This window comes from Odocoileus virginianus, unplaced genomic scaffold (genome assembly GCF_023699985.2).
Source record: "Odocoileus virginianus isolate 20LAN1187 ecotype Illinois unplaced genomic scaffold, Ovbor_1.2 Unplaced_Contig_6, whole genome shotgun sequence".
Classification (NCBI taxonomy): domain Eukaryota; kingdom Metazoa; phylum Chordata; class Mammalia; order Artiodactyla; family Cervidae; genus Odocoileus; species Odocoileus virginianus.
The window spans coordinates 407,343-423,993 of NW_027224323.1; the positions used below are offsets into that span (position 1 = coordinate 407,343).

Sequence of the window (16,651 nt, forward strand, 5' to 3'; positions counted from 1 at the left end):
CGACCCCATGAATCTCCCTCCAAATAACACTAAGCTCTGCTTGGTACATCTTCCTGTTTTCTCCTCAAATTTATTCAGGTTTTTGTAACTGAGAAGTCTCTAACAACAGGTTCTTAATTTTGTTTTACTTGTCTGTTTTTTTTTTTTTTTTTTTTTTCTGTAACCACTGCTTTTACATCTTAGATTGCACAACTCTTAACTAAACATTGCACGGAGGCTATTGATCTTGGCCACTCAAAATTTCAGTTTCCCTCAATGATTCACAGTGAAGGTTGCAATGCTGTTAGAGTCTAAAGTTGAGACAATAAAACACAAGCCCACTATTTTAAAGAAAGCCATTCTGTATATAACTTTTATGACAAAAATATATTTTTGTATTTATTTATTAATGCATTCATATATTTGTATGTACTAGGTTTTAGTTGAAGCACACAGTGTGTTTGTTTCATCATAGCTGGGATCTTTACTTACGGCACATGGACTCTCTACCTGTGCTATTGACAGATGAGTGAATCCAAAAAGGAGGTGGGGAGGCAAGGAATATGACTTTCTTAGCACATTCCACTGAGAAGACGGCAGAGTAATGTCTCAGAGTTAGCATATTGTCCGGGTCTGGATGGTAGGTTCTTTTATAGGGACAGAGGGAGAGAAGTTATGAGAAACTAAAGTCAAAAGGCACAATAGAGAGCTAGAGACAGTGAAAGTAAAGTAAAAATGGTCTTCAGTCTTGCAGAACATCTCAGGATGGGCCAGCCTTTGAAATGCCTGTGTTAATTTCTTCTTTTCGTAGCTGGGCAGGGTCAGATTACCTCCCTGTGAGCTGAGAAAAGGCACTTTATACAGTCAGGGAGGAGGGTAGGGTCTTCTGAGGCAGGCCATAATGTATGATTATAATAACAATGGCAATAAAAAGCAAGTCAAAGAACCAGTTCCAACACGGAGTTGGCTGTGGTTCTTCTCTACAGTCCCCACTGTCAAAGTCCATCCTACAGTCTTGTGGAAAAAGAGGGCAGTGACCATGCTGCTTCACGAGAAGGATCGTCCTGGGAGTGTTCACCACTGGTGTCACTGCTTCACAGGTTGAGATTTTGCTTCTTGTTTTCCTCTTTGGAAAGTGTCACCTACTTTGGAAAGTAGTGTACACCTACTGTCACCTTCAAAATTCTGCACTTGAAATCCAGGAGACAATAACTCAAGTTAAGGAGTTGAGCACTTTTCCATGCATGGGAAGACACAAGAGTCAGGGCTCATTAAAATGACTTCCTTGGTATATACTTCAGCTCTCTGAGGGCACGGGATGCTATATTCCCAGCATTTCTTCAGGGTTAACCATATGAAGTGGCTGTAGACTGATGGATCCTAGACAGCAGATATTCTCCTTCTCGTCTGACCAGCTCATGTTGGAGGGCTGCGATTGTTGGTTCCAATTTTCAGTCTTCCCCTCTTGGTCATGAATGTGACCAATATTTGGGAGACACTCCATGGTCAACACTTGTCACGGCACTGGGAGGCTATGTCAAGTTTAGGCAATAATTTTTGATGTGCCACTCAAGGTGTTCAGTTTTGGACCAGGCCCCATCAGCAATTAAAAATTATCTGTGGATTCTGGCTAACTAAAATCCAAGAGACATTTTCTCTTATTGCTTCATCCCATACTTAGAATCACAATGTTAGATGTATTTTATGTTATGGATGTGATTTTCTCAAGATGTTTAGCCATGGAATTATTGTTGGAGGGCTGATTACTCTTTGGGTACTGCGAGAGGCAACAGTCCTTAAAATGAGACCATGCATAAAAAATGAAGCTAGTGACATTGACAATGACGCAGTTCAGCACACAGATACAAAGCACAATTTGAAAACAAAGAACAAATGTAAACAATGATTACTACAACTACTTGTAATCCAGTTGCTGTGGTGCTGGAGCAGTGAACGGTGCCTGAATAAGATGGGAATACTAGACCACCTGACCTGCTTCTTGAGACATTTGTATGCAGGTCAAGAAGCAACAGTTGGACCTGGACATGGAACAACAGACTGGTTCCAAATAGGAAAGGAGTATGTCAAGGCTGTGTATTTTCACTCTGCTTATTTAACTTATATGCAGAGTACATCATAAGAAACGCTGGGCTGGAAGAAGCACAAGCTAGAATCAAGATTGCTGGGAGAAGTATCAATAACCTCAGCTATGCAGATGACACCTCCCTTATGGCAGAAAGCAAAGAACTAAAGAGCCTCTTGAGGAAGGTGAGGAAGACCTATAGAACCTCTTGATGAAAATCAAAGAGGAGAGAGAAAAAGTTGGCTTAAATCTCAACATTTAGAAAATTAAGATCATGGAATATGCTCCCATCAGTTCATGGCAAATAAATAGGGAAACACTGGCTGAATTTATTTTTGGGGGGCTCCAAAATCACTGCAGATGGTGACTGCAGCCATGAAATTAAAAGATGATTACTCCTGGGGAGGAAAGTTATGACCAAACTAGATAGCATATGAAAAAGCAGAGACATTACTTTGCCAACAAATGTCCATCTAATCAAAGCTCTGGTTTTTCCAGAAGTCATGTATGGATGTGAGAGTTGGACTATAAAGAGAGTCGAGCACAGAAGAATTGATGTTTTGGAACTGTGGCATTGGGCGAGACTCTTGAGAGTCCCTTGGAATGCAAGGAGATCGAAACAGTCCATCCTAAAGGAGATCAGTCCTGAATGTTCATTGGAAAGACTGATGTTGAAGCTGAAAGTCCAATACTTTGGCCACCTGATTAAAAGAGCTGATTCATTTGAAAATACCCTGATGCTAGGAAAGATTGAATGCAGGAGGAGGAGGGGACGACAGAGAATGGGATGGTTGGATGACATCACTGACTCAATGGACATGAGTTTGGGTAAACTCTGAAAGCTGGTGATGGACAGGGAGGCCTGGCATGTTGCAGCCCATGGGGTCGCCAAGAGTCGGACATGACAGAGCGACTGAATGGAACTGTATCCAGTTTCAGTAATCAAGTGACCATTGGACAGGAATAACCAATTTAATGAGCTATCTGCAGTCTTGTTGTACTGGCCATGCACATTCATGCAAGGCTTAATCTTTGAGACAAGCATATGGCAGGATAAGGCAGGTAGGGAGAAAAAGATAAGTGCTTCAGTTTTACTCATAGAAGGCATAACTTACCAAGCTACTAGCTATCATTGTTAGTTTGAGGTGGTTTTTCTTACACCTGGAAAACATAGGTTTAAACCAGTCATTTTTTTGGATAGAAACCATAAAAATTATGACCATATTTACTAGTCATTCAGTCCTATGCAACTAATTCTTTATGTTAGCAGCTTTATGAAGCCATCAGGTTTCCCATTAGAATTATGTATTTATTTATTTTTACTCTGTTCAGCATTATGGTCTGAAAGTCAGCAACTTGCAATTATTCAAAGCCTCCCCCCCAACCCTTTAATCACTCTTCTTGAACAGGAGATATTTTTACAAGGTATCAGAGTGGAACTGTAGCTATCCTTAATGACAAAAGACTCAAGAAGGCAAGTTTAAATATGACTACAATGCAATTCACAAAGAACCTGGTTATTGCAGTGACATACAACACTTTCAGATAATCACTAGAAATATGACTAATATTCGACCAGGACATATGTTTTTCAGTTCAGTTCAGCTCAGTCGTGTCCGACTCTTTGTGACTGCATATTTTAGGCACACCATATAATCTCTAGAATATCTGCATCATTTAGAATATAACTTAAGATCTATTTCTCAAGAAAACTCCTCTTACCTATCATACCACATGAAACTAATTAGCTTAATGTCTTTCTCTCTGTTCTTTTAGGGACCCTTTCAAGCATCCCATAGTCAGCTAGAGGTAATTTGTTCTTAGAAGTTTTGTTAAAAGTGCATTCAGAAATAATGAAGTGTTTTAAAACACAGCAGATTCCTAGGTCACTGTGAAAAATACTTGTTGTCTTAGTCAAAATAACAATAAAAAATTTCAAAGGCAAATACAGATCAGTTAAAAAGGGAAAAAAAAAATACTTAAAACTCCTTATCAAAGGGAAAATACATTTTTTGAAAGCTTGAGTTTTTTTAAAAGAGAGAAAAGTTAAATTTACATTTTGCCTCTGCTTAGTTTAAAGGTTCATTTACTCAGTTAAAGTTGTTTTAGACTCAGTCAGTACTGACTGATCATGTACAACACACTTTTTCAGGTCATTTTCTATAAACATTTCATCACTTAATGTATTATATCAGTTTTAACTTTCAAGTTGTAGAATATTTGGAGAGATCCTTAAACAATTATTTCCAAAAATTCACTGAAAACTTGTATCTCCTTTGCACTCTTTCCACAGAGGTTTTTTTCACTCTGAGTTACTTACCTTGTAACGGACATAATAAGATCTTATTTTACTTATATTAAACCTCAGTTCAGTTCAGTCGAGTCACTCAGTCGTGTCCGACTCTTTGCGGCTCCATGAACTCCAGCACGCCAGGCCTCCCTGTCCATCAGCAACTCCCGGAGTTCTCCCAAACCCATGTCCATGGAGTCGGTGATGCCATCCAACCATCTCATCCTCTGTTGTCCCCTTCTCCTCCTGCCCTTAATCTTTCCCAGCATCAGGGTCTTTTCAAATGAGTCAGCTCTTCGCATTAGGTGGTCAAAGTGTTGGAGTTTCAGCTTCAGCATCAGTCAGTCCAATGCATATCCAGGACTGATTTCCTTTAGGATGGACTGGTTGGATCTCCTTGCAATCCAAGGGACCATCAAGAGTCTTCTGCAACAGCACAGTTCAAAAGCATCAATTCTTTGGCACTCAACTTTCTCTATATTCCCACTGTCACATCCATACATGACCACTGGGAAAACCATAGCTTTGACTAGACGGACCTTTGTTGACAAAGTAATGTCTCTGCTTTTCAATATGCTGTCTAGGATGGTCATAAGTTTCCTTCCAAGGAGTAAACATCTTTTAATTTCATGAATGCAATCATCATCTAGGCACAATGAAAATATTCTGCTTAATATTATGTTTTATTATGGTGACCTAAGGCATGTATATTACTTAGATCAATAAATTTAAACTTTAATACCAAATACTAGTTTAATACTATTTCCCAGTTCACAGGAACCTGGAATTCATTTAGCTTAATTTCTCTTGTATTTTGAATTGTTGGGATTGTAAGTTTATAAACGCTTAATCCTTTTTAAGCCAATTAGTTAGAATTTTTTTACAAATCAACCATGGCATTGTTATCCAAAGACAAAGATGCACACAAAGAGAGATCTGAATTCTCATTTCAGGATTTCAGTCCTAAATCAGGTAAGGCATTGTGAAACCCATCAGTTCTCAAAAGAGGTTGGATTAAAATTGGGTGTCTCACAGGTGGAACAAGTCAAGCTCACTTGATGAGACGGCGAGATATTTGCAGAAAAAGAAGTTTCTAATCGCCTTTGACAAGCCAACTTCTAAATCACATTAAACTCTCTAAAATTCGTATGTAAAAAAGGAGTCACAGATGAGTGTTGCTAAGAGACCAATAGGACATTTCCATCTCAAAAATATAAGGCTGTTCTGCCTAGAATGACATCCCACCCCCACCCCATGTTTAATGTTCACAAGGATCTCAAGATAAATGGGGAAGATTTTTGGAGTGTAAAGGATTTTTGGAGCCGCTCTGGTGGTGCTATAAAGACGATGGTTGTGAAACAAGGGTAGGCTTTCACTTCTTGAAAGAATTCGGTGGCCACCTCGGTGAAACTGAGGGACTTGACATACCCATTTACCTGTGTTGGAAAGCCTTGCTTTTCCTCATCTAGCTTACGAGAGGAGAACTCTTGGGAAGGCTCAGAAGCAACACCTTGGCTCCTGTGAGTCAGCCTGAAATGATGGGGAAAGAGGTGAAGGTACCAGGAGAGAGAGATGGAGGAATCTGCCTCTTTCTGCCCCGAGGGGAGTGGCCAGGTGATGTGGGCTCAGTGTTTTCCTGAACCAACATTTACCTCATTTGCCCAGAGGTTGTCCTGCTGGGGGCGGACACTGATAGTCTGGCCTGTTCCCTTACTCCTTATGAGGCCACAGGAACCCTCAACTGGCAGATGGCCTAAGGGCTTTTAAGTGCCTGACTCATGCCCACAAGATACTAGCTGACCTGATTCTTGGCTCAAGGGAGGAAGAGGAAATGAGAGCCTTAAGTTGTTGGTTGGCAGCTCTTATGGGGCACGGTGCGCTCTGTGGCTCAGAACACATGAGAGAGTAACCGTAGCCAGATTTCCTCAATTGCTTCCACAGTCAATAGTGTGTTCACAGATGATTCAAGCAGAGAGAAATGCAAAAGTGTGGGTGGGGGGGATGATAGAAGAAACACTTCTCATTTCAGCTCCAGCAGTTAGTACCAGATGCCTGCATGTTACCAAAGTGGCCAGAATAAACCCAAACCTAGGCAGCTGGAAAGTAGCAGTAACATGATTTCCCAGCCCCTTAAAGACCTTGGAACTTTGTCCATAAGGTTGGAGTTTTCCTTCGCAGGAGGTGCTCCCCAAACTGGAGCTGAAGCTCCCCACTGTCAGGGCTCCTCCAGGGGAATTAGAATCAGACCACTCGATTCCGCGGGAGTATGTGGGAGGCTCTGGCCCTCTTCATTTATGACCAGTGTGTTACTCCCCTTCGTAAAGTGCTTCAAACTGCCAGATTCTCAAAACGGGAGTCATTCAAGGGTCATTGCTCTTTTGATCTTAACCTGTGTTATGTACATGCCAAAGAACGTTCCTTTGGGATAAATTTTATGTCTCCCATTTTTATAAGTTTGAAAACACCAAGACACAAAGGAATGTAAGCTAACTCCAACAACGAAAGCACAAGCAAACTCCAACATCAATGCACAGAGGAGCATGTGTTGTGTCAGTCAGTCAGTTGAGTCTGACTCTTTGTGACCCTGTGGACTGCAGCCCACCAGGCTCCCCTGTCCGTGGGATACTCCAGGCAAGAACACTGGAGTGGCTTGCTATTCCCTTCTCCAGGAGATCTTCCCAAACTAGGGATTGAACCTGGGTCTTCTGCTTTGCAGGCAGATTCTTCACTGTCTAAGCCACCAAGGAGGCCCTTCTAATAAAGCGAAGTGTTAGTTACTCAGCCACATCCCACTCTCTGCAACCTCATGGTCTGTAGTCCACCCATCCCACCTGTCCCTGAGATCCTCCCGCCAAGAATCCTGGTGTGGCTTGCCAAACCACCTCACAAATTATGTAAATAAATTTACCCTATAAAATATGAACTAACTCCAACCAGGCTACCCACCTCCACTGGCACTAGTTTCCTAATGAACCAGTTCCAGTTGAACCAGTTCTCGGGTAAAAAACTTTGCCCTACCAAAACAAATGAGGAGGGGAGCCCTCCACTCCTGGATAACAGATCTGGGTCAGCGTCGGCAGCAGCGGCACTGAGACCAGGGAGCTCTCCACTCCAGGGCGTCCTACAACCGTGGTTCCAGCCTTCCTCACACCCCCTTCCTGGTGACACCAGCAGGGTCTTTGCCCCAGCCTCCAGGCAGGACTTTCATCAACACTCAGTGCCCTGTGAAGCTTTCCAAGCTTAACGAAGACCTGCAGTGGAACATCCAAAGTACCAGGCATGTCGGCTGGCTATGTAGAGTGGCTGAAGGGCATGTCCCTGAGAGTAAGCACCTGACAAAATGTGGTCCACTGGAGGAGGGAATGCCAAACTTCTTCAGTATTCAGGCCTTGAGAACCCCATGAACAGTATTTAAAGGCAAAACTATATGGCACTGGAAAATGAGCCTGCCAGGTTAATAGGTGTGCAATACACTACAAGGGAAGAGTGGAGAAACAGCTCCATAAGGAATCAAGTTCAGTTCATTCAGTTGCTCAGTTGTGTCTGACTCTTTGTGACCCCATGAACCGCAGCACGCCAGGCCTCCCTGTCCATCACCAACTCCTGGAGCCCACCCAAACTCATGCCCATTGTGTCGGGGATGCCATCCAATCATCTCATGCTTTGTTGTCCCCTCCATCTCCTGCCCTCAATCTTTCCCAACATCAGGGTCTTTTCAAATGAGTCAGCTCTTCACATCAGGTGGCCAAATATTGGAGCTTCAGCTTCAACATCAGTCCTTACAATGAACACTCAGGACTGATCTCCTTTAGGATGGACTGGTTGGATCTCCTTGCAATCCAAGGGACTCTCAAAAGTCTTCTGCAACACCACAGTTCAAAACCACCAATTCTTCTGTGCTCAGCTTTCTTTATAGTCCAACTCTCATATCCATATATCACCACTGGGAAAACCATAGCCTTGACTAGACAGACTTATGTTGACAAAGTAATGTCTCTGCTTTTTAATATGCTGTCTAGGTTGGCCATAACTTTCCCTCTAAGGAGTAAGTGTCTTAATTTCATGGTTGCATCACCATGTGCAGTGATTTTGGAGCCCAGAAAAATAAAGTCAGCCACGGTTTCCCCATAAGAGGCTGGGCTAAAGCAGAAATATTGCTCAGATGTGCATGGGTCTGGTGCTGAAAGTAAAGTCCAATTCTGTAAAGAACGATATTGCATTGGAACCTGGAGTGTTAAGTCCATGAGTCAAGGTAAGTTGGAAGTGGTTAAACAGAATATGGCAAGAGTGAACGCTGACATTTTAGGAATCAGTGAACTTAAATGGACTGGAATGGGTGAATTTAATTCAGCTGACCATCATATCTACTACTGTGGGAAAGAATCCCTTAGAAGAAATGGAGTAGCCATCATAGTCAACAAATCCATGATTCAGTACTCTGGTGCAATCTCAGAAATGGCTGAATGATATCTGTTTCCAAGGCGATTCAACATCACAGTTATCCAAGTCTATGCCTCAACCACTAATGCCGAAAAAGCTGAAGTTGAATGATTCTGTTAGATCTAAGACTTTTTAGATCTTGTAGATCTAAGTTTTAGAACTAATACCATAAAAAATGTCCCTTTTGTCATAGAGAACTAGAATGCAAATGTAGGATGTCAAGATTTACCTGGAGTAGCAGACAAGTTTGGCCTTGGACAACAAATTGAAGCAGGGCAAAGGTTAACAGAGTTTTGGCAAGAGAATGCACAGCTAACAGCCTCTTTTAACAGCACAAGAGGTGACTCTACACATGGATGTCACCAGATGGTCAGTACCAAAGTCAAATTGTTTATATTCTTTGCAGTTGATGAAGGAGAAGGAATATACAGTCAGCAAACCTAAGACCTGGTGCTGACTGTGGCTTAGATCATCAGCTCCTTATTGCAAAATTCAGACTTAAATTGATGAAAGTAAAGAAAACCACTAGACCATTCAGGTATGACCCAGATCAAATCCCCTATGATCATATAGGGCTTCTATGAGAACTCAGTTGGTAAAGAATCAGCCTGCATTGCCGGAGACCCCAGTTTGATTCCTGAGTTGGGAAGATACGCTGGAGTAGGGATCGGCTACCCACTCCAATATTGTTGGGCTTCCATAGTGGCTCAGTTGGTAAAGAATCCACTTGCAATGCGGGAGACATGAGTTCGATACCTGGGTTGGAAAAATCCCATGACAAAGGGAAAGGCTACCCACTCCTGAATTCTCACCTGAAGAATTCCATGGACTCTATAGTCATGGAGTCACACATAGTCAGACACGACTGAGCGATGTTCACTTTCATAGAATTTTCAGGAAAGGAAAATAGTTTAATATGATTCATAGGATCATACGTCAATGAATGACTTTCTCCAAGTTTAGTGATATTTCTTGTTTACTTCTTGGGTTTGAATAAAACATTCTTGACCTGCAATTTTATGAAGCATTCTACTCAATGTCCTTGACAGATAAAGGATAGTAGAATTTTCCTGCTTTATCATGCATTAATTGTCATGACACATCTTTCAAGTAATGTGTCCATTTCAATGGAATGCTAATTGCAATAACATAAATCTGTTTATAGTTTTTTTCATTTTCTTTATTTGTGTAATTTGTGGTGATAACCCATTTTTAATACATATAGTTATGAAAAGACATACAAACACATATGTGTGTGTAAGTATGTAAATGAGTGTAATTCGCTCATCTGTATCCGACTCTTTGTGACCCCATAGACCATATAGACCATGGAATTCTCCAGGCCAGAACACTGGAGTAGTGGAGTGGTTAGCCTGTCCTAGTGAGGGAATGCTACCAAGTGTCAGTCCTTCAGCTCAGTTGCAGAAGTGCTGGTGTGGTCAGAATATGCATGTTTCCTCAGCTGTGGCCCATGGCATCTTCCACTTTCTCTGTATGAACCTGAGAGAGTGGAACACAAGTTCCTTTCCCTGTGATGAATACGATGCTTTCTAGGGACATCTTTGTGGAACATACTGCCCCCTCCCACTGCAGTAAGAGGATCCATACCTCTGTCCCCCACCCCATGATGGCTTAGTCTTTTTTTTTTTTCCTTCTCCCCTCAATACCTCTAGGGCATCTCTATTTACCCACCCTCAGAATTGTCTCTGATGGAACACCTATCCCTTAAAAGGTATATTTCTGGATGGGTAAATTTAGTAGGCATATTTGTGTGTTTTATTATTTTTAATATTTTTATTTTTCCCAATTTTTTTTATTAGTTGGAGGCTAATTACTTTACAATTTTGCAGTGGTTTTTGCCATACATTGACATGAATCAGCCATGGATTTACGTATGTTCCCCATCCTGAACCCCCCTCCCATCTCCCTCCCCATCCCATCCCTCTGGGTCACCCCAGTGCACCAGCCCTGAGTACTTGTCTCATGAATCCAACCTGGAATGGCGATCTGTTTCACACTTGATAATATACATGTTTCGATGCTGTTGTCTCAGACCACCCCACCCTTGCCTTCTCCTACAGAGTCCAAAAGTCTGTTCTGTACATCTGTGCCTCTTTTTCTGTCTTGCATATAGGGTTATCGTTACCATCTTTCTAAATTCCACATATATATATATATATGCATTAGTATACTGTATTGGTGTTTTTCTTTCTGGCTTGCTTCACTCTGTATAATGGGCTCCAGTTTCATCCACCTCATCAGAACTAATTCAAATGAATTCTTTTTCATGACTGATAATATTCCATGGTGTATATGTACCACAGCTTCCTTATCCATTCGTCTGCTGATGGGCATCTAGGTTGCTTCCATGTCCTGGCTATTATAAACAGTGCTGCGATGAACATTGGGGTACACGTGTCTCTTTCAGATCTGGTTTCCTCGGTGTGTATGCCCAGCAGTGGGATTGCTGGGTCATATGGCAGTTCTATTTCCAGGTTTTTAAGGAATCTCCACACTGTTCTCCATAGTGGCTGCACTAGTTTGCATTCCCACCAACAGTGTAAGAGGGTTCCCTTTTCTCCACACCCTCTCCAGCATTTATTGTTTGTAGACTTTTGGATAGCAGCCATCCTGACTGGCATGTAATAGTACCTCATTGAGGTTTTGATTTGCATTTCTCTGATAATGAGTGAGGTTGAGCATCTTTTCACGTGTTTGTTAGCTATCTGTATGTCTTCTTTGGAGAAATGTCTGTTTAGATCTTTGGCCCATTTTTTGATTGGGTCATTTATTTTTTCTGGATTTGAGCTGCAGGAGTTGCTTGTATATTTTTTGAGATTAATCTTTTGTCTGTTTCTTCATTTGCTATTATTTTCTCCCATTCTGAAGGCTGTCTTTTCACCTTGCTTATAGTTTCCTTTGTTGTGCAAAAGCTTTTAGATCAGTGGAACAAAATATAAAGCCCAGAGATAAATCCACGTACCTATGGACACCTTATTTTGACAAAGGGGAAAGAAAAACAGGTAAGACTTTTCCATTCCCAAATTTTCATACACTTAATTGGATACACTTAAATTGTAATGAAATATGTACCACTTATGCCATGTAAAATTAGGAACATATTTTGGGGCTGTTATTAAAGACATAGGGATATAAATGTTAGCCAGAATCCCCATGACTTTCAACAGAAGCTGACTTTGTAGTTGAACTCAGGATGATTTATTTGGATTTAAGTTCATTCACTGAGCCTTGAGTGGATTAAGATGTCTTAATATATATATTTTTAAAGTGAATGACACTGATGTGCAAAATTTAGTCTCCTGCAATGTCAGTTCAAAAGGCTGTTGTAAATTATCTGTGAAAACCATATGAAATACAGTTCTCCACATGCTATATGATTGGCTAACACTCATAATTGGTTGGAGATCTCTAAGCCATGTGTTTGAACATTTCTCTCATGACAAAATAAACTGATTGGAGATCTTAGGAACTAGAGGCTGCTCACCCATCTGATTGCTCATAGCAGTAGAATTTGGCTGTGTGGGATTTCTGAAGGAAGTTATGCCAAGATTCCCACGTAAGCATACTCTGACCAGTGAAGCACTCATACTTAGAGTCAACAGCATAAGCGCCATCATCTAGCTTTATTCCCACGACATGTTTATGTTCCCATTTTCCCTTGTGTCGTAAAAACAAAACACATTTGAGCAGGTTGATTAAAGTCATGAAAAACTGTTATATGTAATTTGGATTTTCTTTGTTTCTACCCAGAGATTAAGTGTGGCATGTAAGCTTAGTGCCGGTAACAATGTGACCTTGAAAAGAGAAGAAACATGGTCTCTAAGACCAAGTCACAATCAAGTGACGAGGAGGGCTTGTCTAATAAATGTGAGCTGTAGTGCCAAAGATAAACTGCAAGTACAAAATAAATCATGTTTAAATCTGAATATGTAAGAACCTAGAATTTTGGGAAAATCAAATTATACCTGTTTTTAAGAAATACTTCTCGAAAATAGTGAATTATGGCCATCATGACACACCTTGGGGGTATTCACAACCCTGGCAATGATTCATTAAGTCATATGATAGGAAAAGAAAATCACCAACTTAGGAAAATAAATATTAAATTTTATCAAAACACATATTCTTCTTCCATCACAGTAACATTAAGAGGATTAAACCCTGAAAGACACAAACGTTGAGATGTACACACACACACAAGGAATCACTCAAGTACACATTTTATGTTTGTTTGACAGATGGAGATTATATCTGTGCCCCTCTTGCCTGTAATGAATTGATGCCAGTGGAGCTTCTGGGACCATCTCTCAAGCAAAGGCTCCAGGATGTTCCCTGGAGGGTCAGAGGGGAACTCCCACCATCAGCTGAGAGACCCTGCTCAGCTGCATAACTCAGGGGGTAATGCTCTCAACATCATCTAGAGAGTTCTCTGCAGAAGGGGAAGACACCATCCCTGAGGCTCGAACTTTATCTGTGCTTTCCTTCTGCGTCATTTTTACTTGCTTGACATAAAAGTAGAAGTCTACTCTGTCCTTTTCATCATCAAACAGAGGTTTTGGGAGGTAAATCCTGAATGGTCCATTGGTCTTGATATTCTCCAGGTTACTGGATGCAATGTATGCGGTTTTCCATTGCCCGGAAAGCTAATAGGAAAATTCCCCTTCAAATGTGTAGTCCTTGTGTTTTTATTTCATCCAGCATCATTGGTCATGAATTTCCCACCATTTGTGCAAATCAGAGACACTATCAAAATTGACAATAATGTAAAACTGAAGTCAGAATGAAAGAAGGAATTGAGATTTCTCTGAGATAGCTTGAGCTCTGATGTCAAATTAAAGAACCCCAACAGCTGTTTGACTGACCCGCTTTCTATTTTTTTTCCCCATTCATTTTTATTAGTTGGAGGCTAATTACTTTACAACATACACACCGAGGAAACCAGAGTTGAAAGAGACACGTGCACCCCAGTGTTCATCACAGCACTGTTTATAATAGTCAGGACATGGAAGCAACCTAGATGCCCATCAGCAGACGAATGGATAAGGAAGCTGTGGTACATATACACCAAGGAATATTACTCAGCCATTAAAAAGAATTCATTTGGATTAGTTCTAATGAGATGGATGAAATTGGAGCCCATTATACAGACTGACCCTCTTTCTATGTTACAAGAGCAGGAGAAATGCAAAAGAGGCAACTAATACACACACACACGCACGTGCACACACACACACACACACACACACACACCCAAGACCTGCTCCCAGATCAGACCATCCCTGGTACCTCTGAGAGACTTGGCTGAGCTTCCTCTTCTTGGGCAGCACAAACCAAAATTAATAGTAAACTCAGGAACACAACCTTCATTTTGACGCTCCTGTAGTCTTTCTTTGGTCAAAACAGAGGTTGCCCCAGTAGCTGGAGAGGTTGTGACTTGCCACCTTTTACATGATCATTATGTTGGTGTGATGCCTCGTGAACCAATGGTTGTTCCTCCTAAGACCAAGGTGACACAGAAGTCATCTTCAGTATCCTGCTTGGCAGGAATCATCTTTCATGTCATTTTGTCATTTTTATCATGATGATTGTTTTAGAGGAAGCTTGAGGGAATCTGGACATTTGACCTTTAGAGTGAATGAGAACTGACAAAACACATGTGATATTTCAAGGTCAGGAATATTTATTTTCCTTTATATCCTGAAATCAAACTGGGATACACTAACAAATTTACATATCCCCTGCATCTGTATTGTTTCCTTAATATTTAGGAGATAGTTTACAATTTATTTTCTAAAAGTAAAGATTCACTGTGTGGATTAGCCAGGGTAAAATGATTTTCTAAGAGACCTTTGGAAAACCTTCTGTTTCCCTGAGGTGATGATGATAAGAGCACAAAGTGTTCACCACCTCCTTCTGCCCCTCAGTGGAATCTGTCCTCCTTGTAACTAAGAGGTGAAAGTGAAGTTGCTCAGTCGTGTCCAACTCTGCCACCCCATGGGACTGTAGCCCACCAGGCTCCTCTGTCCATGGGATTTTCCGGACAAGAATACTGAATATATATGTACTGAATTCAGTAAGTTCAGATTTAGTGTTAACGAGAGCCTATTCTCAGAATTCAGCAGGAAGCCAATTGAGTTCTTCATACATGGAGCAGTCTTCCTGAGAAAGGAGATAGGAGGGGGTTTTAAATGGCAGGGATATACGTATACCTATGGCTGACTTGCATCACTGACTCAATGGGCGTGAGTCTGAGTAAACTCTGGGAGTTGGTGATGGACAGGGAGGCCTGGCGCGCTGCGATTCTGAGAGGGTAACAGGCAGGAAGGCCAGGGGTCTCCAAACGGAGGAAATAGGCTGCAAGTGTCAGACATTTTTATCTCTCTTAAGTGGCAGGAGGAAACAAACTAGAGATTTTTTTTCCTTCTCTATACAAATTTAAAAGGTTTCTCTTAAAATGCTGTGTTGCCATGACACCTGGTTTCACCTGAAGCTAACTATTCTCAAAACCTTGAGTTAACCAATACATTTTTTCTTATGGAAATGTTTGTCTTAAGTTATGCTAATGTACCCCAGACTCTGTCTTCAAGTTGGTTCGGCCAAATGGCTCAGAAACTCCTTGAAAGACTATTATATTATACTTAGATATTTTTCCCCTAATCTATCGAAACGAAACTATTTGTTTGGTAATCTCCCCTTCTACAAGATTCAAGTCAGTTGTTTTATGGCCTGGAAAAGAATTATCTGGTGCCATTCTGAGTTTTAAGACATTCCTTTCTTTTCATTAACAGGCTGCCAGTGACTATATAACATCCAGCTGAAGACTAGGACAGGGTACTCTTTCTGCCCCTTTCTGATTCCTACGTCAGGAGCTTTCTCTATCTCCTTTATATTTGAATAAAACTTTATTACACAAAAGCTCTGAGCGGTCCAGCCTCGTCTCTAGCCCCAGATTGAATTTGTCTTCTCCGGAGGCCAAGAATCCTGGCGTCTTATCATTCGGCAACAGCCTTTCATCTTTGGGGCTCGTCCAGGATCCTTCAGGACAAGGTAAGGATGCTTGGAGCTCTAGTTCTTTGTTCTCCGATCGAACACATTTTCTGATGTACTTTACTAACTCTATAGTGTGCTTGTGTGAATTAATGAAACGCTCTTTGCGAAGCAAGTGAGGAGTCCTGCTCTGCGGTTCCACACCGACCTCATAAGGCTTGTGGCAGAAACCTGTCGGAGGTTTATACCGACCTGCTAATGCCAAGAGGCAACCAATGTCTCTTTTTGGAACTGACCAGAAATGGGCAAAGCGTGTGAACCGAACTCTTCTTTCTCTGTCAAATTTTTCAGTCTCTTTGACCATTTCATAACTCTTTGGGAATTAGAACTACAACCTAATCTATCAGATCATAGACTTTCAAGGGACTTGTGATCTATGTTGCTATTGTACTGTGGTCTAGGTCCCAAACTGGGATTGGCAGTCAGTCAGAAAGCACCTAACCTCGCTAGGACTCAAAATTCTGGAAGCTAGATGGAGCTCTAACTCCAAGAGCATCTCTGAGGTTAAAGGATACTCGTATTGAAACTGCATTTTTTTTTCCCCCTTTAGTAACACTGGCTCTTAGTGGACCAGAGGAGGTTCTTATACTGGTGTGGTGATGCTTGGAAGAAACATCTCAGTTTAAAGTTCGTGCACATCTTATTGTGGTCAGGAATATAATCAGGGTCGTGCACAGGCACTCAGGTGACGAATGTGTCTCCCAGAGGTCTTAGTTTGGGAGGCATTCTGGAAGGTTACTCTGACTGCACCTTGGGTGGCATCGAGGCAAGCAAGGTGAAGAGCTGGACGT

General features: G+C 41.4%; 1 long non-coding RNA gene across 1 annotated transcript in view; it reads right to left on the minus strand.

Moving 5' to 3' along the window:
• The window catches only part of LOC139033877 (uncharacterized), a 51,288-nt gene extending 37,139 nt beyond the window's left edge, over positions 1-14,149 (minus strand). Inside the window, exon 1 of the long non-coding RNA XR_011486364.1 lies at positions 14,100-14,149. This is a non-coding gene — a long non-coding RNA (uncharacterized lncRNA). The remainder of the gene's footprint in view (positions 1-14,099) is intronic.
• Between the last annotated feature and the right edge of the window lie 2,502 nt (positions 14,150-16,651).